Raw genomic sequence first — 25514 nt, 5'->3', positions numbered from 1 at the left:
ATTAATCTTGATGTTTGAACTAAAAGATATCTGTACCTGTGAAACCTCAGTAACCCCCCCCCCCGCCCCCCACTCTATGCCCTACAGACAAAGAGAAGCTTAAACCAGGATTCCTAAGTATAGATAAGAACTTAGACCCTTTCAAGTTCCCAGGTGGTGATATCAGCTACAGGGACTTAAAAACACAGAGTCAGGATATTCGGCCAACTGGTAGGGGCTAATTGGCCATAAAACATCCCAAACTTCTCAAACCCCAGAGACAGCACATAAAAATACTAACATGTTTGCTGAACAAATGAAAGATGAAGAGAACATGAAAGACTGAAAAAAGGAAACTGATACTAACCAAGGAGAGGGAGGCAGATTGTGCGGAATGAATTATGTGGCCTGTGCCTTTAAGAACTAGCCTCACAAAGAAAGGGCAAGCTCCTCCAGGCCTCACTGCTAGGAGTGAGTGCATTGTAAGGAACTTCCCTGCCACAGCTTGTAAACTTAAAAAGAATAAACCCAGCTTTTGCATTCTGGCATGCTTGTCCTCAGTGGTCTCTCTGGGGCTCACCATCTGGGCACAACATAGCAATGTAACAATTCTCACAGATAGAAAAGATAGAGAACACAAATACAGAAAACTTCAAGGAAAAGTCACCTATCAGCACTGTGGTCACTGCTCTTAATTGGATGGCTCTGCTGAGCTTTTTTCAGCTCAGAACAAGGGTGCTCTTGCTTTGTGGTGGCTGGCTCTGAAGAAGACCACATCTCCTTCCATTCAGGACAAAAAGGAGTTCATTCTAACTATCTCTGTCTGCTGTCTGTCTCGGGACTTTGAAACCACTGAAGAGAAATTTATTTATTTTTTATTTTTTCTGTTTTTAACTTTTTTTTTTTTGGTTTTTCAAGACAAGGTTTCTCTGTGTAGCTTTGTGCCTATCCTGGAACGCGCTCTGTAGCCCGGGCTGGCCTCGAACTCACAGAGATCCGCCTGGCTCTGCCTCCCGAGTGCTGGGATTAAAAACGTATACCACCATTGCCCGGCTTTAACTGGTTTTTAACTTTAGTTATGTGAGAGTTTTGCCTACATGTGTCTGTGAACAGTTTCTACAGAGTCCAGAAAAAAAAAACAGGAGATGCCCAGGACTAGAGTTACAGCAAATGGTTAGCTACCATGTGTTTTCTGGGAATAGAACTTTGGTCTTCTGTAACAACCCCCAATACTACTACTAATTGCTGAACCATCTCTCTAGCCCCACTTTTTATTTAAAATATATTGCTATACATTTTATTTAAAAGATATTACACCACTTTCCCCTCTTTTCTCTTCATTCCATCACTTCTCAAATATTTCCATTCCAACTTCTTCCTTGTAAACTAAGTATGAATCAGTATGCTGATATATATGAAGACAATCTACTAAGTCCATTTTTTTGGAGCTTTTATGTACATGGTTGCAGGGATGAAAGCATTAAGGAATTATACATTAGTGACACAGAAAAAGACTCAAAGTTGTGTCTCATAGATCACAATTAAAAATGTATTTCAAGTTAAAGGTCTAGTAGATGTCCATGAATTGACAATCTGGGTTCTTTTCATTTTGAGCAGCAAACAGGGTGGTGTAGTCTCTTTTCTATTAAGTGGATAAAATAACCTGACCCAAAGTAACTTTGGGGGAAATTATTCATTTGACTCATAATTTTACAATACATTCCTATCAAACAAAATATTTCCATCCATGTTCCCCAGAGTCTCATGTTAATCATAACATAAACACTTTCAAATTCCTAAATCCCATAGCCTTTAAAAATTCCAACATTTGAAAAGTCTACAGTCTCTTAAATGTATATTCTGTGAAAAAAATAAGTAACATCCCACTGTTTTCAAAAAGGGAAGAACAGGAGCATAGCGAATAATCAATCACATTTAAGGAAAAAAACCAGGAAGCAATACTTCTGTTCTTTCCTTTTTGAACAGTTTCCTGTATCACATTGTGCAAATTCTGAGCCTGTTAATGATATTCTGGGATCTCATGGACTAGGGAAGCTCCATGTTTTAGACTTTGCCATCCCTAGTACACACAACTTTCCTACAGTGCCAATACGTTTCCACACTGGCAACTCTCCTTATTTATCCTATGGTTCTAGAATCTACCACAGCTTCAGATGTCTGCTGTAAGCAGTGTCCTCTCAGTCCCTTTCTGCAGGTGTTTCGAATCTCTGACATGGTCATCAGCTCTCCATGAGCCCTTCAATCTTGGATTGGCAGTCAAGACACCAAGGCAGAAAAATCTCAGCAAACTCCCAAATATCTGAGCTCTAACCAGATAGCAAGCAAGGGTAGTTTCTATTCCTTCAATCTATTGTATGTTAATTCTCCTGTTAACCTGATCACCTTGTATCCACAGTCAGGTGTCAGAGAATGGTAAATGTTGGTTCTTATTACATAATCCAGTACCAAGACAATGGGATGAAATGGTGTTATCACTCCTGGAAGGGACAAAAGTTTTCTCATCTCAAGGAACTTCATATACAAGATAATCTCTCATAAGCACACCCCAGAGAAAAACATGATCTAGATAAGTCCTCAAACGTGGGCCTGGAGGAGTCTCCCTTGGCTGATTTTATTTTATTATTATTATTATTATTATTATTATTATTATTATTATTTTGGTTTTTCGAGACAGGGTTTCTCTGTGTAGCTTTGCGCCATTCCTGGAACTCACTTGGTAGCCCAGGCTGGCCTCGAACTCACAGAGATCCGCCTGGCTCTGCCTCCTGAGTGCTGGGATTAAAGGTGTGCGCCACCACCGCCCGGCTTGGCTGATTTTAGATCTTATCAAATTGAAAATCAATATTAACTGTCACACAAAATTAATAAAATTTGCTGTGTAGATAGAAAATTTTCCTTTTTTAAGTGATATCTCAAGCACAAATGAGCCATATTTGAGGCCAAAGCATGTAAAACCTTTTGAATAAGGACTTACTTCTTTCCCAGATGTGAGCAGCAATTGTCTGAGGATTGCAGGGCAGAATTATGAACCTCATGTAAGAGTACGGCACAGTGCAGAACTCTCCTGACCCATGCTTTTACCTCATTAAAACAGAATCACACCCAAGCATCCTCAGGAATGGAACTATGATCTTGTTTCCAAAGGGAAGGAGACAGAAAGACACTGAGAAGAGAGAGACACAAAGAGAGAAACTCCCTAAGAACTCATTGAAATGGATCTTAGAAAAGCACAAACTGTCACATGGCTTTCTATCAATTACGTGTGGCTCTCCCTCACAAGACTACACTTTCCCAAACTTATTTCTACTAATATCTGTGCTAAATCCATAATAAAAATTTCTTTTTACCCAGGTGTCATCACATGAGGCAGAGGCAGGTGGACCTCTTCAAGTTCCAGGCCTAGCCTATCCACTACGTAGTGAGTTCCAGGCCAGACAAGGTTAGAATGTGAGATTCTGTCTTAAAACAGACTCACTCCAAATTTCTCTGTTTCATAAACTTTAGGACTATGAAAATGTTTCAACACATGAAGTGCTCACCTTGCAACCAGCCCTTTACTTGTGCATTACAAAAACAGTTACAAGAGTGCATGCCTATAATCCTGCATTTTTAAGGCAATAGAAAAGGCAGACAGGAGAAATCCTGCAAGCCTATTTACATGTGATAGCAAACTAGAGATGCCATCTCAAACATGGTATGGGGAAAGGACCAGCACTCCAAATTGTTCTCTGACTTTAACACCCAAACCATGACACATATGCACACGTTTCCACAAATAAATGAGCACATACATACAAACTATCATAAGTAAATAGATAATAAAATTAAAATTGGATGATGTGGCACACAACTTTTATTCCAATACCTGTACAGCAGAGGCAGACAGAGTTCTGTGAGTTTAGGGCCAATCTTGCCTACATTCTGAATTCAGTAACAGCTAGAGATATATAGAGAAACCCTTTCTCAAAATAAAATTCCAACTCTGATTTGTGTTGACTCACCCTGAAAACACTTTCCAATATGTGCTGAAGGGTCCCAGCTTAACCACTGCAGAGGTCCTCAGGTTAAGGACAATATCTCAAATTCATTTTAGGTGTGAGCCATTGATCCCTGAAAAATCATTTTCATAAATGAATATATTTGAGTATGTTAGCAGAGTCAGGTAGATCTCTTTGAATTTGGCCTACATAGTGCTCACACACGCACGTGTGAGCACACACACACACACACACACACACACACACACACACACACACAAATATAGTTGAATATAATCTTACTTTGTTGTTTGAGAGAAGGTCCCATTAGAAAATTCTAGCTAGTCTAAAAGTCACACTGTATAGTTTAATGAATAATACGTATTGGAAATATGAAATATATAAAACAAATATAAAATAATATATGTTGAACATAAGACAAATTTGCCATGTGTTGGTGGTACATGTCTTTAATCCAGGCACTCAGGAGGTAGAGGCAGCAGATCTCTGTGAGTTCAAGGCCAGCCTGGTCTACAGAGTGAGTTCCAGGATATCCAGGACTGTTTCATAGAGAAACCCTCTCAAAAATCAAACAAACAAACAAAAAATTCCAATAAACATTTTATTCTATATCATTGACTCATTATTCAAAACATGACAGTTTCCCATATAAGAGGGAGCTTCCAAACAATTGTCTAACCCTGACTTGTCTAACCACAATCTATAGGAAGAGCAGCAATTTAAAATATCAACAAGCTCCATAATTTTGATAATAGCAAATATAACTAGATTTTTAAATACAAAATTAATAATGCTTCAAAATAGAGTTATGAGTTTGTTTACTTATAACATTTCCAGTTTTACCAAGGAGCTTACCTATGAATATCACCCATGCTGTCTCTGGAACATTCCAAGACTCTTGCAGTACCTGAAATCTCAGAAGGCATTGGGGCCACCATGGAAAGCTCTGTAAAGCAGCTGGGCACCAGGAAGTATTTGGAAGGCTTTTGGACTCAAAGAAGGGTCGAGAGTGGCTTAGAGACTAAAGAATCAGAAGGCAACCTGGTGGCAGGAAGGTCCTGAATAAGAGTAGGTGGATGCCTGCCTCACGTTTCCTCCATCAGGTTCTCACCTATATGACCATGGCCAGCTGTTCCTGTGCTGTTTTCAGCATCCTGCTATCCCTAACAGATACAGCAGCAGCACTATGACCTTCCCTATCTGGGTTTCATCACAAGCTTTGGTTGGACTCCTTTTTCAGCTAGCTCCAGTTTCTGGGAGTTTCCAGGGAGTAGTTCGAGAGCTGCAAATGAACACTGACAAGAATAAAAGAATTATCAAAAAATAACAAAATTTCTAACTAAAGTAAACTAAAAACACCAGGCAAACAAAACTCCAGCAAAGAAAAGACACCTCCAAAAACTTAAGCTACAAATGTTCTTCTACTGTAGACCCAACAAATCAATGGAATACATTTGGCTTTCCAAAGACACCAAAAATGACTCAGACCTCCTCTATAAGTTCTTTCTCAGGACCAGTCCTGCCAGTCCAGGCTGTGAAACTGGAGAATCCCTAGTCATTTTCTTGATGGAAGATCCGATGACTGACTAACGTAGGTGTGAGGGAGTGCTGTAGTATCTGCAGTGAGTCATCTTCAGCAACACTTTCACGTGACATGGAGTTGGCTTCAGCGTTGCCCTGGGGAGGGAATCCTATTCTTCTCCATGTGGTATGTATAGATAACAGCATGACAGCCATGCCGGCTTTCTTGTCAGATTTCTCATCACATGTGGAGGACTCAGACAGCTTACTAAAGACATGGAGAGTAAACTGACAGAGTAACTCTGGCTCACCAACCTATCTTCCCCATGCTGCTGTGCCCCATTTGAGGGCCACTTGTTAATTGATTTCTGGGTTCTGAGTAATCTTGGCAGGTCCTCTGTAGCACAAGCTTCTTTCTGATGATTTATTTTCTCCTGGAATAATGCACCAACAGACACATGGATCCTTTGCTGGTAGGTTGAGATTTTCCTCACTGGTTAGTTCACAGCTACAAGATGTCTTTTGTTGAGGAGGTGTTGATGCTAGAGTGGAGTTCTCTTAAGTGGTGCTGTCAAGAGAAAGAATGGCAATTATTCCCATAAGCATCCTAACTCTGCATTGGCCTAGACAAAACCAGGGCCTATTCACTCACAGGACACCAATGTGAAGGAAGAAAGACCACCTCACGAATGCCATGGTTGCAGGGGATAGGAGTCAATGGTGGCTCTTTTGCCTGGTACACTTAGTGTCCCTGCTGAAGCAGGTTTGTCTGCAAAAGGCTCTGACCCTGGGCTGTGGCCTGTTCTAGATCATGTTGGAGTTTTTTAGACCTAGGAGAGGAAGGCAGCTGAAACATAGGCCTGGTGGGGACCTGCCATGCCAGCATTTGAGTCCCCACCGGCTCTACTCAGCTGGACAATCAACTTTACCTTTCAGCTGAGCTTATCCCTTTCTTCCTCAAGAGAGAAGGGCCAGAGAGCAGCTGGCCCTGGATTTTTTCTCAGCCTTTAAAAATTGCTAGAGATTGAACTGAGAAATATACACTTAAACTAAAAACAAAAACAAAAAACAAAAAAAAAAAAAACATCACATTTTTCCAAAAGTTCAGATACATTATTTTGAAAAAAAAAATAGCATAGCAATGTCAGAGTCACAGTTCAGGAGAGATATGCATAGCCTTGAACAGATGCCAGGCAATTCAGCAATTTTGGAACTGAACTGAGGCCCTCTAGTGGTGTATATGCAATACTGCAGTGTGCAGGCTCTGTTTATGCCTTCAGCACAGAACATTCCTTGGCTTCAACCTGTCAAACTCTAAACCTGCTTATTTCCAGAGAAACTTTCTCACAGCAAACAGATGCTCACTGCAGAAAACCTGTAATCAGTAAGAAGGGGCTCCATGCAAATCTGCACAAGGGAAGGACCTTACCTCTAAAGGTGCCATCCTGAAGGAAAATGAAGAGGCAGGAGGGCACACTGTCTTCCATCTAACACTCTCCCTGTTAGGTTTGGGGCTGCCATGGGAACATGTGTGGGGAGACATAAAGATCAATGAACTCAGGACATATGAGAGCTCAGAAATGAAGAAGGGGACACAATCTCTAGAAAGATTAAGGATAATACGTATTTTTCCTGGACAGACATTTCTGTTGACTGAACCAGCTCATACACTCAGATGTTCTTTCCCTGGCTGTGACTGAAAGGCCATGCAGATGGGCAGAAATCCAAATAGGACAGAGATTCAGGTAGAGGGGAACTACTGAGTGCCACTCCCTCCTAGTCTGGGGTCCTACCTCATCTGGGAGACAGTGAAGTAATGCTGCAGATTTTCTGCCAAGACCTTGTGCTTGGTGACCAGATCTCTCTGCTTCAGCAGGTATTTTAGTCTCTCGTCCAATCTTTCCTGTTTCTGTTTAGTAGAAGATTATGTACTTAGTGCAGGGTTGAACACTCATATGCACACAGACATACACTCCTGAACACACACACTCTTGAACACACACATACAAGTGTGTACGCATACAAGCATACTACATTGCATTCACATGTTTAGTTTCCCAAATAATGCTAATATAAGAAAAGATCACCCAGGACATTTAAGAAGAAACTGAACATTCCTTAGATGGAAGAACACAGTGGGCAGGACAGATGGACAGATCAGTCAATGAAGTGCACAAACCTTGTAAACCCAGTGCACAAACAAATGGGCTCGTGGGGTGCTTGGCCTATAAGCCATGCCTGTTCATAAAGTTCTCCAGTCCGTGCACTAAAGGCTTGGATCCCCAGCACGGGACTACAGGATGGTGGTGAAGAAGCCAATAGCTTCACTCAGTGCTTCCCAGTGTCTCCAAGGTAAACAGCTTCCTCCAAAAGAAGCTCTCTAAACCACAGGCTGCCTCACTTCAGACACAAAGCAATGAGCTCAGGAAACTAGAAAATCCTCAACCAGGTGCCAATATAATCCTTTCCTCCCTGTAAGATGATTGTGTCAGGGATTTGTTTGAATAAGAGAAGGTTGACTAAGTCACAGACAAATGATCGCATGCATTATTTCTTACTGAACAAGATTCCATGGAAAGCCCGGACCACATTGTACTTTTACACTTACAGATGATAGGTATCTGAATAGTTTTGACTTCAGGGCTGCTCTGAAGATGACTGCTACAACCCTGGTGTCAGCTAGTTTCTCTGTGAAAAACTTATTTCCCATTCCAGAATCACTGGGTTACCTGGGGACTGCAGTTCAACTTCCTGAAAAATTGTACATAGCTTCTCATGGGGCTACACCATTTTACAACACCAGCAATGTCTGAGACTCTTTATTTCTCCTAACCCTCCATAAGGCCCATTTTAACTCAGACTTAACAACTTTGGAATAAAATCAGTTATTGAATGCTGCAGACACAGCAGAGTGTGAGTGCTTTAGACTATAATGAGCATAAGTGGGGTGCACTGAGACAGCCCTATTTTCACCTGAGCATGGCTATGGGACTTCTGCTCTGCTGAAATGCAACCACAAGCACCCCTGCAATTCAGAATCTCTCAGGGAATAAAATTCAGGCCAAGCTTCAAGGCCAAGGTCAACACAGCAATGGTGAGGCCAAGGTGGAAAGAAAATGGTAGCAGGCAATGCGACTGAGAATAAAGCTTTCTCAGTGGGGAACACTCCTCCATTTCTGGTGGGACTACAAACTTGTACAGCCTCGGTGGAATCAATATGGTGGCTCCTCAGAAAATTGGGAATTGATCTACCTCAAGACCCAGGTATACCATTCTTGGACATGTAACCAAAGGATGCTCTATCCTACCACAAGGACACTTGCTCAAATATGTTCATTGTGGCTTTATTCATAATAACTTCAAACTGGAAACAACCTAGATGTCCCTCAATGGACGAATGAATAAAGAACATGTAGTACATTTACACAAGGGAGTATTACCCAGGTGTTTAAAAAATGACATCCAACTGGCATTGCAAGCAAATGAGTGGAACTAGAAATAAACATCCTATGGGAGATAACCTAGACCCAGAAAGACAAGTATAATTTGTATTCACTTGTAAGTATATTATTAGTTGTTAGGTAAAGGATAATCAAGCTACATTCCACAGATACAAAGTAGTTAGATGAACAGATGTCTCTAGAGGAAACACATGGGTCTCTCTGGGAAGGAAAAATAGAATATATTTTTCAGGGGGACTTGGGGTTAGTGGGGGCAGGATTAGAAGGGATCATGTATTAGGGGGAAGGGATAGAGCGAGGGAGTATGGGGAGAGACAGCTGGAGTTGGGGGCCTTTAGAGCGTGTTGTGGAAAGCTAGTGCAGAGAAAACTTCCTGCAACCTACATGGGTGATCCTAGTGAGTATTCCTAGTAATGGAGCATACAGAGTCGGAACTGACCATCTTCTGTAGCCAGGCAAGGCTACAGGTGAGACTGGATTGCAGTCAGTCGAACCGTTGGGAAGGGGATTCTGTGGAGATCCCTAAACAACCCATATTGATGCTAGGACTAAGTGTTCCTCTCTGAAAACTGACAGTGGGGTACCATTGTTGTGGGCAACATCTACACAGTTCATTGAACATAGAGAGATCAAGCTGTTGCCTTCATGGAGCTCTCACCCCTATCTTCTATTTTGTTTGGCCTGGAAATATACTCTGCAGGCTACAGAAAGAGAAACATGGACACCAACCAAGCCACAAAAAACTCAACATATAGTCTGTCCTCCCTGCAAGATGTTCTGGGGCTGTGTTGGCACAGAACTTGAGAGAGTGGCCATACAATGTCTGGTTTAACTTGAGGCCCATGGAAGGAAAAGCAGTCCATGCCCTACACTGCCAGCATGGCCAGGAACTGGAGACCAAATAGCCCACAGACCTAGGGTAGAACCAAATGTAACTAAAAAAAATCAATAAAATGATTGCTAATATTCTTAATGATATTCTGCTATACTCATAGATTGGTGTCTTGCCTGTTGTCATCTGCTAGAGAGGTTTCTTCTAGCAGCAGAAGGGTGCAGAGACCCACAGCCAGTCATTGTGTGGAAGTGGGAGTCTAAATTGAAACTCTCTATCAGGTCACATGGCCCAGTGAATCATCTAAGCAGAGCTCACATGAACTCACACAGACTGAAGCAGCAAACATGGAGCGTGCATGTGTCTGCACCAGCTTCTCTGCGTATATGTTGGAGTTTTGATGGGACACCTAAAAGCAGGAGTGGGTTTGTCTCTGACTCTTTTGCCTCCTCTCTGACATCTTTCCTCCTATTGGATTGTTTTGTCCAGTCTATATGATGGCTTTTGTCTTGTCTTATTTTTGTTTGGTCTTATCTTGTTTTGTCATGTTTGGCTGTTATCTCTTGGAGGCCTGTTCTTTTCTGAAAAGAAGCCAAGGGGGAGCAGATCTGAGGAAGAGGGGAGGTTTGTGGGCACTGGGAGGAGTGGAGGGAGGGGAAACTATGGTTGGGAACTATTGTATGAGAGAATGATCTGTTTTCAGCAAAAAAGAAATAAAATATTCACTCAATAAAAATATAAATAAATTGTTTAATAGTTATAAAACTCTAAAATAGTTATTAACTATGTAGTATCTACCCAAGGGAAAGCTTAAAATTTCCTTCCACTAAAATATTAACAAGGTGCTAAAATTCCTATGATTTGATGGCATATAATCATTTTCATATATAGCAGTGAGTTGCAGGCTGTGAATAATGGGCAGCAGGTAAGATTGTCTTTCCTATGCAGACTGAATTTCATGGACAAATCAATAGGAGGGTTTGGATGCTGACTCCTGCAAGAAAATCCTCTTCTATTGGAGGTCTCAGACACAAGAAGAGCTGGAGGGTTGGTTGCCCAGAGCAAAAAGCAGCTGTAATGTATGAGATGGATAAAAGGTAATAACTTCCTCAGTTCCTTCAGGACAGACATCTTATCTGTTTGTTCCGGGTAAAGCTTACTTCCTGGCATTTATGTGACTCCCAAGAAATATTCTTGAAAAGCAACCATTACGTTATTCTTTTTAAAGCTACCTGTCTACTAATGATGACACATCTAAATTATATTTTCACTGATGTTTTTGAGATCACTAATAATTTAGCACCTATGTCTGAAAAACACAAATTTGTAATCCATTGACCTTTGACATTTGGTTTAAGTATTAGTTTTAATTGAAGTATTTAGACTAGGTTTGAGCCTGTGATGCACACCCGTCATCCTAGCTACTCAGAGGCTGAGACAGAAGAACTGAATGTTCAAGGCTAGTCTGAACTATACTGTGAGTTCAAAGTTAATCTGTGCAACTTGTTGTGACCATTAATTAGGATTTTAAAAGACTGGGGATATAGCTCATTTTTAGAATATGTAACAAGCATTTGCAAAGCCAGGGGTTCAATATTATTTTAATAATTAAATAAAAGCATGGGAGGCCTGCTACTTTTTGAAGGGAAATTAAGGAGGAGTGGACCTGGGGTAGGAGGGATCTGGGGGTGAAGGAGTGGGAGGAGGGGTGGAGGGGGAACTGATGTTGAGATGTAACATATGAGAGAAGACAAAAAGGGTGACAATGAGAACCACTCCTTTGGCATTTTCACAGGGCACTGCTCCTTCAAAGCTATTTCCAACCTGTAATCTCACAAGAGGCTAACTCTCCAGAAAGACTTAGGAATGATCACAGAAACCAACAATTGGATGAGATGTTGGTGATCTGATGGATAAGTGGGTGGATTGTCCCATGAGTGTGTGTGTGTGTGTGTGTGTGTGTGTGTGTGTGTGTGTATGCACATCTGTATGATTAAAGATGGTGGGCAGCCTGCACACAATACCTCAGCCTACCTGCTTTTCCTTGGCCCAGAGGTCATAGATCTTCTCCTGGGCCTCCTCACAGAGCCTCCTCAGCTCCTCACAGGACTCTTGTAGTGAAATCTGCTCCCCCCTCAGCTTTCAGTTCTCCTCTCTCAAGATGCTCACTTTTTCCTTCAGATGAGTCCACTCACTCAGGAGCTGGCTGTGAAGGATGCTGAACCACCACAGAGAACAAAGGTGAGCCCCATCCAGCCTCCATATGCCACTCCTACATAATCCATGCAAAGTCCCATGCCCAGACTAGAGTCCACTGTAGCCATGCATAAGCTAGTAGCTGGCAAAAGCCAGAGAAGAGCCAAATTCCAGAAAGACTCAGACTGTTTCTGAAAACCCTGAAACTGAAAGGGATCCATGTACTTCTGAGAGCAGGGTTTGCCTCCCCCAATATGTGCTTAACTGTTCATGGTATTGGGAAAACAACAGCAGGTAGAGGGTAAACATTCTTGATGGAGGACAGAAGATCCAATGGAAATATATTCCATCTATGGGTCCATGGGAACCAGCTCTATAAGCCCCTGCCAGAGCCCCAGAGACACACAAATGCCTGATACCCCACCATGGTGCTAATAGTTTTTCTATCTAGAGGCCTCTGAGGCTGGCAGGACAATGATGGGAGTGGCTCACAGACACTTCACTCTTAGCAAAACTGGTCCAAGAGGCTCAAGTCAAGAGTACAAGGCAGACTGCTTGCTATGGGGCACACAGGCTAGAACAAAAGGCCTCAATTTGGTTCAAAGACAAAAACATGGTAAAAAGCAGTCACTCCCAAGTAATGGGGTCGCAGTGAAGTCAGTTACTCACCTGTAGGAGACTGTTTCCTTGGTCAACTCCTTGCACTTGTTCAAGGCCTCACTAATCTCATTAGGGAATTTCTCTAGGTCCACCATCACTTTTTTATGCTCCATATTCAGCATCTCCAGCTCAAAATTCAGCCTGTGGTAGGGCATGACCCAGGAACAAAGAACCCCATGAACACAGGACCCAATGACCATATGAATTCAGGCAGTGCCCTCAACTACCCCAGCACAGTTGATGTCACATTATGGTACCTATGAAGTAGGACAATGTGGTGCTTATTAAACTCGCTGTCCTGGCATCAGACCAGCAGTCAGGTGGTGCTAAGAGAGTGAGCCAGGGCTGCATGGTGCCATCACTGGGCCTGGAGGAATTGATTAGCTCTCTAAGAAGTCCTCAGGAGTCTGTGTCACAAGTCTGGACCCACCAGAAATCTATGATAATGTTGTTCGTGTCTTCAGAATGGGGATTTTTGATCCCAGGTTCCTATTGCTACATGGATGCTCAGATCACATAATCAGTATTTTCAGGGAGTAGACCCAACTTAAGGATAAATTTATAGGTCTCCAGTGGATTCCAATGGGCTGCCAACATGAGCACAGAGGTCAAGAACACTATTGCTCACAGTGAGTTACTGACATTGCCTGGAAACTTCCTGACACAGGAAGAACCACATGCCCTGTCAGAGACCTCCAACTACCAGGACTGGGTACACATGCACACACATACACACACACACACACACACACACACACACACACACACACACTGAGGGTGCCAAATAAATGTAGGGAGGTAGCATTGTCTCAGAGTATGAGGATCAAGACCAGAGAGGAGCAGTGATGAAGTTCAGCCTTCAAGCACACACTGAGATGGACCAAGTGGCACCTGGCTCCTCCTTCTGCTTCCAAAAGCCACCAGCACCCAAGCACCTGCTGGTCAGAACAGAGAATCACCATAAACTCACAGCACATAGCATCTCCCATAAGCCAACACCTGTTAAAGACTCTTGACCAAACCTATGAATAATAGGGATAGAGGAAGGAGAAGAATACCAACTCAAAAGCACAGAAAATATATTCAACAAGATCATAGAAGAAAACTTTCCCAACTTAAAGAAGGAAATGCCTATGAAGATACAAGAAGCCTATAGAACACCAAACAGACCTGACCCCCAAAAAAAGTCCCCTCACCACATAATAATTAAACAACTAAATGTACAGAATAAAGAAAGAATATTAAGAGCAGCTAAGGAAAAAGCCAAGTGACTTATAAAGGCAAACCCATCAGAAAAACACATGATTTCTCAATGGAGACTTGAAAGCCAGAAGGACATAGACAGATGTATTGCAGACACTAAGAGACCATGGATGCCAGCCTAGACTAATATACCCAGCAAAACTTTCAATCATCATAGACGGAGTGAACAAGACATTTCAAGACAAAGCCAGATTTAAACAATATTTATCCACAAACCCAACCCTACAGAAAGCAATAGAAGGAAAATTCCAACCTAAGCAAGTCAGATACACCCTCGAAAACACAGGCAATAGATAATGTCACAGCAGTAAACCCCAAAGAAGAAAAGTACACACACACAACCATCAAAAAATAACAGGAATGCACAATCACTGGTCATTAACATCCTTTAATATCAATGGACTTAATTCACCTATAAAAAGACATAGGTTTACAGAATGGATATGAAAGCAGGACTGATCTTTCTGCTTCATACAAGAAACACAACTCAAATTCAAAGATATACACTACCTAACAATAAAATGAGAAAAGACTTTCCAATCAAATGGTCTTAAGAAACAAATGGGTGTAGCCACCTGATATCCAGCAAAATAGACTTCAAACTAAAATCAATCAAAAGATATCAAGACAGGCATTACATACTCATCACAGGAAAGATCCACCAAGATGAAGTTTCAATTCTGAACATTTGTGCCCCAAACACAAGGGCAACCACATATGTAAAAGAAACATTACTAAAGCTTAAACCACATATAAAACCCCACACATTAATAGTGGGAGGCTTCAATACCCCACTTTCACCACTGGACAGATCTCCCAAATTGAAACTTAACAAAGAAATAAAGGACTTAACTGATGTCATGACTCAAATGGACTTAATCGATATCTACAGAACATTCCATCCTAACAAAAAAGAATATACCTTCTCAGTACCTCATGGAACCTTCTCTAAATTCAATCACATACTTGGCCGCAAAGCAAATTTCAACAGATACAAAACAATTGAAATAACCTCCTGTGTTCTATCAGACCACCACAGTTTAAAGTTAAATTTCAACATCAACAAAAACTACAGAAAGCCTACAATCTCATGGAAACTGAATAATGCTCAACAGAATCACCAATGGGCTAAGAAAGAAATAAAGAAAGAAATTGAAGACTTCCTAGAGATCAATGAAAATGAATATACCACATACCCAAACTTATGGGACACTATGAAAGCAGTGCTAAGAGGGAAATTCATAGCACTAAATGTCCACATAAAGAAGTTGGAGAAATCTCACACTAGTGACTTAACAGCACACCTGAAAGCTCTAGAACAAGAAGAAGCAAAGTCACCCAGGAAAAATAGACGCCAGGAAATAATCAAATTGACAGCTGATATCAATAAAATAGAAACAAAGAGAACAATACAAAAAATTAATGAAAAAAGTTGTTGGTTCTTTGAGAAAATCAACAAGATAGACAAGCCCTTATCCAAACTAACAAAAAGGCACAGAGAGAGAGCATCCAAATTAACAAAATCAGAAATGAAAAGGGAGACATAACAACTAACACTGAGGAAATCCAGAGAATCATCAGGTCATACTTCAAAAACCTCTACTCCACAAAACTGGAAAATCTAAAAGAAATGGATAATTTTCTGGATAGGTGCCATATACCTAAGTTACATCAAGACCAGATAAACTATTTAAACAGTCCAATAACCCCTAAGGAAATAGAATCAGTCATTAAAAGTCTCCCAACCAAAAAAAGCCCAGGATCAGATGGTTTTGGTGCAGAATTCTACCAGATCTTCAAAATAGAGTTAATACCAATACTCTTTAAATTGTTTCCCACAATAGAAACAGAAGGAACATTACCAAACTCCTTCTATGAGGCTACAATTACCCTGATTCCCAAGCCAAACAAAGATGCAACAAAGAATGAGAACTACAGACCAATCTCCCTCATGCACATTGATGCAAAAATACTCAATAAAACACTGGCAAACAGACTCCAAGAACACATCAAAACAATTATCCACCATGATCAAGTAGGCTTCATCCCAGAAATGCAAGGGTGGTTCAACATATGGAAGTCTGTCAATGTAATACACCATATAAACGAACTCAAAGAAAAAAAAACCACATGATCATTTTATTAGATGCAGAAAAGGCATTTGACAAAATCCAACACCCCTTAATGATAAAGGTCTTGGAATACAGGGAACATACCTAAACATAATAAAGGCAATTTACAGCAAGCCAACAACCAGCATCAAAGTAAATGGAGAGAAACTCAAAGTGATTCCACTAAAATCAGGAACAAGGCAAGGCTGTCTGCTCTCCCCATACTTATTCAATATAGTACTTGAAGTTCTAGCCAGAGCAATAAGACAACATAAGGAGATCAAAGGGGATACAAATTTGAAAGGAAGAAGTCAAGATTTCATATTTGCATATGACATGATAGTAAACATGAGTGACCCCAAAATTTTGACCAAGGAACTCATACAGCTTATAACCACCTTCAGCAACATAGCAGGATACAAGATCAACTAAAAAATCAGTAGCCCTCCTATATACAATTGACAAACAGGCTGGGAAGGAAATCAGAGATATCCACAAATGATATGAGATACCTTGGGGTAACCCTGAGTAAGTGAAGGGTCTGTATGACAAGAACTTTAAGTTTCTGAAAAAAGAAATTGAAGAAGATGTCAGAAACTGGAAAGATCTCCCATGTTCATGGATAGGCAGGATTAACAGAGTAAAATGGCAATATACCAAAAGCAATATACAGATTCAATGCAATACCTATCAAATGCCAACACAATTCTTCACAGACCTAGAAAGAACAGTACTCAACTTCATATGGAAAAACAAAAACCCAGGATAGCCAAAAGAATCCTGTACAATAAAACAACCTCTGCAGGCATCATGATCCCTGACTTAAAGCTCTAATATAGAGCCACAGTAATAAAAACAGCTTGGTACTGATGTGAAAACCGACATGTGGACAAGTGGAATTGAATTGAAGACCCTGACATTAATCTGTGTACCTATGAACATAAAATTTTTGGCAAAGAAGCCAAAACTGTACCATGGAAAAAAGAAAACATCTTCAACAAATGGTGCTGGCATAACTGGATGTCATCATGTAGAAGGCTACAAATAGATCCATATCTGTCACCGTGCACAAAACTTAAGTCCAAGTGGATCAAAGACCTCAATATAAATCCAGTTACTCTGTATCTGATAGAAGAGAAAGTAGGAAGTAGTTTTGAATGCATTGGCACAGGAGATCACTTCCTAAATATAACAACAGTAGAACATACACCAAGAAACAATTAATCATTGGGACCTCTTGAAACTGAAAAGCTTTTGTAGAGCAAAGGACATGGTCAACAAAACAAGTGACAGCCTACAGAATCCATAAAGGTCTTCACCAATCCCACATCTGACAGAGGACTGATATCTAGACTATATAAAGAACTCAAGAAATTAGACATCAAAATGGCCAACAGTTCAATTAAGAAATGGGCTATAGAGCTAAACAGAGAATTCTCAACAGAAGAAGCTCAAATGGCTGAAAGACATTTAAGAAATTGCTCAACATCCCTAATCATCAGGGAAATGAAAATCAAAACAACTCTGAGATACCACCTTACACCTGTCAGAATGGCTAAGATAAAAAACACTGAAGACAGCTTACACTGGAGAGGATGTGGAGCTAGGGGAACTCTCCTCCACTGTTGGTGGGAATGCAAGCTTGTACAGCCTCATTGGAAATCAATATGGAGCTTTCTTAGAAAATTGTGAATCAATCTCCCCCAAGACCCAGCTCTTGGGCATATTCCCAAGGAATGTTCAATCATACCACATGGGTAAATGCTCAGCTATGTTCATAGCAGCATTATTTGTGGTAGTCAGAACCTGGAAACAACCTAGATGCTCTTCAACTGAAGAATGGATAAATAAAATGTGGTATATATACACAATGGAGTACTACTCAGCAGAGAAAAACAATGACATTATGTGGTTTGCAGGCAAATGGATGGATCTAGAAAAAAACATCCTGAGTGAGGTAACCCAGACTCAGAAAGACAAACATGGTATGTATTAACTTATAAGTGGATATTAGATGTAAAGCAAAGGATGACTAGACTGCTACTCACAACTCCAGGGAGGCTACCTAGTAAGGAGGACCGTAAGAAAGACACAGGGATCGCTCAATGACAGAGAAATGGATGACATACATGAGCAAAGTGGACGTGGGGCGGTAATGAAGGGCAAGGGTCGGGGGAAAGAGAGTGTAGAGGAGTGGGAGATACCAGCTGGATCAAGAAGAGAGAGACAGAACAAGGAAAGAGAGACCATGACAAATGAAGACCCCATGGGAATAGGAAGAAGCAAAGTGCTAGCATGGTCCCCAGAAATCCATAAAGATACCTCCACAATAGACTACTGGCAATGGTCGAGAGAAAGCCCGAACTGACCGACTCTGGTGATCGGATGGCCAAACACCCTACTTGTCATGGTAGAACTCTCATCCAATGACTGATGGAAGCAGATGCAGAGTTCCACAGCCAAACCCCAGGTGGAGCTCTGGGAGTCCAATCAGCGAGAAAGAGGAGGGATTGTATGAGTGAGAGATGGAGAGATCATGGTTGGAAAAAACACAGGGACAAACAGCTAAACTAGGGGAAACACATGAAGTATGAACCAATAGCTGAGGAGAGCCCAAATGGATCAGGCCCTCTGGACAAGTGAGACAGTCGATTAGCTTGAACTGTTTGGGAGGCATCCAGGCAGTGGGATCTGGACCTGTCCTTAGTGCATGAGCTGGCTTTTTGGAGCCTGGGGCCTATGATGGGACACTTTGCTTAGCCTGGGTGAAGGGAGGAGGGGACTGGACCTTTCTTGACTGAATCTACCAGGCTGAGCTGAATCCCCAGGGAAGTCCTTGCCCTGGAGGAGATGGGAATGGGGGGTGAATTGGAGGGAGGGTGGGGGGAAGTGGGACAGGGGAATCCGTAGCTGATATGTAAAATTAAATTAAATTATAAAATAAAAGAAAAAAGTTTGTATCAGATTTTTAATGCTATTGAACTGCAAACTTTTAAATACAGTTTTAAAATTCTTTGAGAATTTCATCTATGCATACAGTGTATTTTGTTCATATTACCCTTTATTCCTCTCAAATGGTTCCTGATCCACTCTGCTAATCCCAACACTACTAAATCCATGCCTTTTGTTTTGTTTTAAATTATCAACCTAGGGCAGCACTGCATGCCCATATGCTCATGTGTTAGAGCCATCACTGAGTTTGCTCAAACTACCTGGCATCAGAACCCTAAAGTAAACTGACTCTTCGTCCTCCAAAAGCCACCCACTGCCACCAGCTTCTCATTTAGGGGTTTGGGCCAGTGAACCCCTTTCTCTTCCATATTAGAATGTTGATGGCTTGACCTTGGAGTTCATGAGTGCAGTAGTCCTGTCCTGCCCAGAAGATACTATTTTATTTCAAGTGTTGTAATGTGCTACAAACATTTCAGAGATATCAAGTTTTATATAAAATATGATTATGTGTTAGGAGGAATTCTGAAGAAAATGTTAGTGTTCTTATTTGACTGATAATATTCCCATGTGAGTTATAATTAAATGAATCAAGGCAGTACTGTATCATGAATCTGACTGTTGCTTTTTATACGTGAAAATTATTGAGGTAATTTCTTCTGTCTACATAACTTCTAAAATGCAGAGTCAGAAGCTGAAGGTGACAAAAGACCACTGGAAACTGCACTGAGGCTATATTCATACTCTTGATATTTCAGATAACCATGATTTGCATTTGGTGCTTGAAAGCTGGTCTGCCTGATATTTAGGACATGACTGTCAGTTTACCTCAGTTCTTCTCTTACACATTAACATAGAGAATTACAGTAGGTTTGGTGATGTAAACAGTGTGTTCACTCCAATGCTGAATGCTGCCATCTACAGCCCACTGAATAAGGCTAGAAAGGGAGCCCTGATGTCATCCTCATCAGAACAGCATTGTCCTTGTCGACAGCCTGAATTTTGAATTAAGTGGATAGTGTAGGCATCAAGGTAATTGTGTTTATCAATATTCAGACCCCATTGGACTCCTGTCTGGATTGTTTTACTGATTTTGTTTCTCGTGATTTTGTATGTATATACATTTATGGGTACATATATATGTTTAACATATTTCCAACCAAAATCTGCTTCAGTAATTCTTCTCTATTTCTTTTTCCAGAAACATGGTCCATGATGTTCCATTTTTTCTTACAAGATTTCAGAGACTTGAACTTAATATACAATATCATATCAAATGTGGACATGTTTTCTCAAAGAAGGATCTCCATTGTATTATTTTTATACTCCGAGGATGATGTGTAATACCAATCACCAAAGCATTAGCAAATAAAGACTTTTCCCACACACTGTCAGACTTCCTCCTATATTTAATATTCCTTATTCTGACTTTTCTTGATTAACATTCTGGAGTGACCCATCTCATGCCGACCTTTCAACTGCAGGCACTTCTACATTTCATTTCATCAACTTGCTGCATCTCCTCTTTACTTAAAGGATTCCAGACTAGTTATTTAATGGGGTGTCCTTGTGCTGCTGAGCTTAATGCTAGAAACCCCCTACTAAGTTTGCTGTCTTTATAAAAATAACATCCCCAAAGGCAAACACGATCAGCCCATCACATTCTGGAAAATCTGTGAGATGGCATCAGAAATTGGTAGTCTTAAATCCTCCATTTCCTTCTGACTTTTCTCTAAAATATGTCCTTAAAAATTTGGCAATGGGGATTTAGCTCAGTGGTAGAGTGCTTGCCTAGCAAGCACAAGGCCTTGGGCTTGGTCCTCAGCTCTGAGAAAAAAGTGATCTAAATGTAATCTTCAGAGTATCTAGCCTGTTAATATTTCTGGACCAGAAACTCTTGCCTCTCCATTGTAATAATCCATGCTAGAACCCAATCTGTTTTGTCTCAACCTCTCTGTATCATCTGCTGCAACAAGGATTCCTTATTCCTTTTCTAGAGTTCTATACAAACCATGGAGCATTCATTTAAAAAGATTCTTGGGGGCCTAGAATGCCAGGGCCCCCTGGATAACTAGTATTTGTCCCACCTCACCTCACATATCAACACAAAGAAAAAGTGGGACCACTGAGAGACAACTGGAATGGAACTAAATTTGAGGGCTATTTTTGGGAACCACAAATCCTAGGATTGTCCAGAATTAAAGGGCTACAGATACTAAAAGAAAAATTCTGAGTTCTTCAACCATACCTAGTTCTCTGACCAATATGGGGAAGAAGGACAAATGTTCTGAGTCCATCCTGCCTTTGGTGAACCCAATAAACACTATAGTGTATAGCCTGAAAACTGTATATACTCCTAACTGTCTCTCTGTGTTTCTCTCTGCCTGTCTCTCTGCCTATCTATCTATCTATCTATCTATCTATCTATCTATCTATCTATCTATCTATTTCATCACGTATCTCTATCCATCCATCCATCCATCCATCCATCCATCTTCTACAAGTACTCTTCCTCTTTTATTTCTCCTTCTTCTTGATCTTCCCTTATTCATCCCAGATATTATAACCATTTTTGCCTCCCTGAATTTTTACAGGGCTTTAGAAAATGCTAATTACATCATAAAAAATTTAAAAAAACTTTTCTCTGTAGGTTTTATTCTCCATATTTTCCCACCCAAAATCTTTATAATCTCTATCTTTCCTGGTACTTGCTAAAATATGAGGTTCTTTAGATCTCTGACACTGTGACACTAAAAATATTGTGTAAAGGAGTGCTTGTTAAAAAATGCAAGTTGTGCTTAAAACGAGCCCAAAACCTACATCCAACAACTTGATACTTTAATAATTTGCAAACGCATTATCTTAGTTTGTTTCTTTATATGACAAATGTAATTTACATACAATGAATTCAATGAGTTGAAATATTCAGTGTTTATTAGTTCTCTACCATGAAGTTTACAAAAATATTTTATGACTAAATAAATTCTTGTCAAGAGGTAAAATCTGTAGAGTTTTCTAAATGGAAATGGAAAGTTGTACTCAAACCCAGAAAAGTCATAAGTCAGAAATTTTATGGAAGAGAAAAAAATCAAGATCATATATGAAACTGCTGTATTTATTAAAATTCCTTAGGACAAAATTCATTACACTTGTATACAATTAGAGTGTAATTCTCTGTTTAAAATAAAAGTGATAGAAGATGCCACTTAGTTTCAACCTTTTATACAGAGAAAAGGAAAATCCATGCTAGAACTTGCATTTGATAGCCTTAAAATGGCCTGCAAAAAGAGCCTGTCTTAGTCAGGGAGTATTCTGTCTCTCTACTACTTGATACAAAAGACTTCAAAAGATCAATGAAACCTCCTGTCAAAGCTTGGCTCATGGGATTATAGGCTATGAGAACAGATGAGATCAATCTGAGTGTAATAGAAGTGGGAAAGTAGGTGAGGCACTTACAAAAACCTCCTTGAAATACAGGCTATGTAATCTAATGAAATCTGAGAGAAATTATATCGTGATGGACTGGCTCACAGAAAGCATTGGGGATGCTTGGTTATCACAAGCAGAGGTCTCACACACACTGGAAGATGATGAAGGAAGGATGGGGTTTTCCTGATAAAATATATATGAGAGAAGCAGTGCTTTGCGGCCAATTCACTGGGCATGATAGAGCACTGGGCTGTGCTTACAGAAGAGGTCAAACATAAAATGGTTGATTCACCAGGGACTTCAGGATTTGTGTTTGCCTTTAGTGCCTTTGCAGAGCTCCATGGGAGAATGTGAACTTATACAAACAACTAACATTTTAAGGAATGGGTGAAAGGTTGTGTAACAATTTTTCTTTGAATAACATGAAATACTTTTCTATTATTTTTGAGATAATAATTACATTATTTTTTCTTCTTTTTCATCCTTCCAAACCCTCACTACACTCCTCCTTGCTCTGTTTCTAATTTATGACCTCTGTATTCATTAATTGTTGCTATGTTCATATACATATATATGTGCATGAAGATATATGTGTGTGTGTGTGTGTTTCTGTGTGTGTGTGTGTGTGTATCCATATAGTTATATATTCCTAAATGTAAACAAATCATTCTGTATAGCTAGCATATATGTTTTCAGGACTGATCATTTAATATTGAGTATCCAACTGGTGTGCTCTTCCCTGAGTAGGACTATTTCCTTAAGTCTCAGAAAGTTCTGTGGAAAGAGAGAGGAGGTTCATAATACTCAGCAATTAAACCATGGCTGGGAAAGCTGAAATTTACAGGATTAACAAGGCCCTTCTGCTCCCAAGGTTAAATAGGTGTAATTAAGGAGAACTGAGGAAATGAGACCCTCTGTCTCATTCAGCTGCAAACAAGTCATGCAGACACATTCAGAGTTCTAGTCTTCATGAGTCACCCATTCTAATGTGAGCCTTTGTGATGCCACACATTAGAGTTATTCATATTCCTATAAGTAATACCATACCTATACTCCTGTAATAACCTCAATAAACTCATTAATTTGAGGGAAAAAGAATTACACAGTCTTCCCTGAGAGGCAGACAGATAAAGAGGAACTGATAAGTAATACAAAAAGCCAACTTCTGGCTTCCTTTTTATTTTCTATACTGAGACAAAGGCTTAGTAGGCTGTGTCTTCCACCAGCAGGCTGCCTCTTCCAGCTGTCTGGTTCAGGACAGATAGGTATGTTCACAGTCAGTCCTGAACATGGTCACTTGAAGCTGCAGGTGATCACCCAGACTGTCACCCACAGTCAGAAGACCTAGTTTGGTCCTGTGCTTGTTCCCGCCAGAGTCTAAGAGTTTCCAGCTTGGGTAGGCTATCTCTGTGGTTTTCCCCATCATGATCTTGACCTCACTGGTTGTTTCTGGACGTTCGAACATTTAGAAATAGAAAAAAAGGAGCTGGGCATAGTGATGCATGCCATGATCTCAACCAATTGGGGAATGAGGAGGAGAATGGAAGACTGACTGCAGTGCAAGTTCCAGGAGAGCCTGTGTCTCAAAAAAGTCATGTGAACTGTGCCACCATTCTCATGGCTGCTGAGGCCAGGTTTGGGGAGTCTGAAGCCAGGCTTTGTCTTGTGCAGCTCTGCGTAGGGTTGAGGAGGCTGTCCCTTGGGTAACCTGAAGCATGTGAAAAGGAGAAGAAACCAGCAGACCCCTGAGACACTCCTCTCCCTGTAGAAGACAGGAAAGTTGACATTCACAGAGGGGGAGTCTCAAGCCTGAACTTTGAGAAGCGGCTAGGCAAAGTCTTATCTCCCAGTTCATTTCCTGAACATGATCCAACTATCAAGAGTGGGCTGAGATGAACATTGTAAAAGGCAGGTGCCGTCCCCTGTCAGCTTGGTCTCAGGGCATTTGGAGGAACATGAACCCTCCTCTGGATGGGACATCAGTGAGATAAGAAGCAGGACCATGCAGAAGGGGTTTCTGTCTTTGATGGGTAAATAACTATATATCCTGGGCAGGGTATCTGTTCATGGAAGTGTGATGTTTCACAATTGATTGTTAGAAAGACCAAGCTGTCTGAGGTCTCAACTATACAGCTGACTCCAGGCCTCTTTCTAGTTACTGGGATTTGCAGGCAATCCTTTATACTTTTCCATCTACATCTACTGCCTCATCTCTGGATTCATGTGAGCAATCACACTCTCTGAATATCTCACCCCTCTCTCTATACCACCTCTCTACTCAGATTTCTTTACCCCCAATACTGTCATCTATGTTCTTAAAATCGTTTTTATATCAGTTTAGAGGACATGCTTTGCTCCCAAATTCCAGGATGTACTCAACTTTTTGGTCTTCACAAGACTTTATTTAGAAATAAAGTTGACAATCACATTTATTTGCTTCAAGCTTCAAAATCTGAAATGACACAGATCAACCAAAAGTTTCATAAGTCCTGGGCTGCAAGGATAACGCTTTGGTGGACAAAATCCAGAGATTTGGTTGGAGAACATGCACTCCATGCTGACCATGACCTGGCTTCTCTTTATAGCGATGTCATGATAAGAAATGTGAGGTTTGGGTATAACAAAGCTGTATGATGCAACAACTCTTGATTCTCTCCCCTTGCCTGCCCTTCTCATGTCCTCCTAATGGATCTTGTACCCAAAGCTAGCAGTGCCACCTCTTCAAGAGCATGTGGATTGGAACAGGTGGCGTCAAAAGTAGGCGTTTGACTTTGTTTACAGGTTGAAGCACCACAGCAGTGATCTACTGTTGCTGGAGAATTTCTCTCCAGCTCCCACCACCAAGTCCCGCCAGTCTCAGAGCCCACTTATAAAATAAACACACAGACTCTTACATTATTTAAACTGCTTGGCCATTAGCTCAGGCCTGTTATTGTCTAGCTCTTACTCTTATATTTAGCCCATTTCTATTAATCTTTACTTTGCCACATGGCTTGTGGCTTACCGGTACTTTACATCTTCCTTCTCCTGATGGCGGCTGGCAGTGTCTCTCTCTCAGCCTTCCACTTCCCAGAATTCTTTTCCTTGTCCCGCC

The 25514-nt window shown here is 40.8% G+C and overlaps 1 protein-coding gene across 1 annotated transcript in view; it reads left to right on the top strand.

Annotated features, from left to right (window-relative positions):
• LOC131901212 (disks large homolog 5-like) overlaps nt 1–25514 on the top strand; it is a 124795-nt gene that overhangs the window by 18027 nt on the left and 81254 nt on the right. The gene's annotated exons all lie outside the window — the stretch shown is intronic.

Source organism: Peromyscus eremicus, unplaced genomic scaffold (assembly GCF_949786415.1).
Source record: "Peromyscus eremicus unplaced genomic scaffold, PerEre_H2_v1 PerEre#2#unplaced_57, whole genome shotgun sequence".
In the NCBI taxonomy this organism is placed as follows: Eukaryota; Metazoa; Chordata; class Mammalia; order Rodentia; family Cricetidae; genus Peromyscus; species Peromyscus eremicus.
The sequence above is the reverse complement of the archived record's forward strand: the minus strand, read 5'-3'. Positions and strand labels throughout refer to the sequence as shown.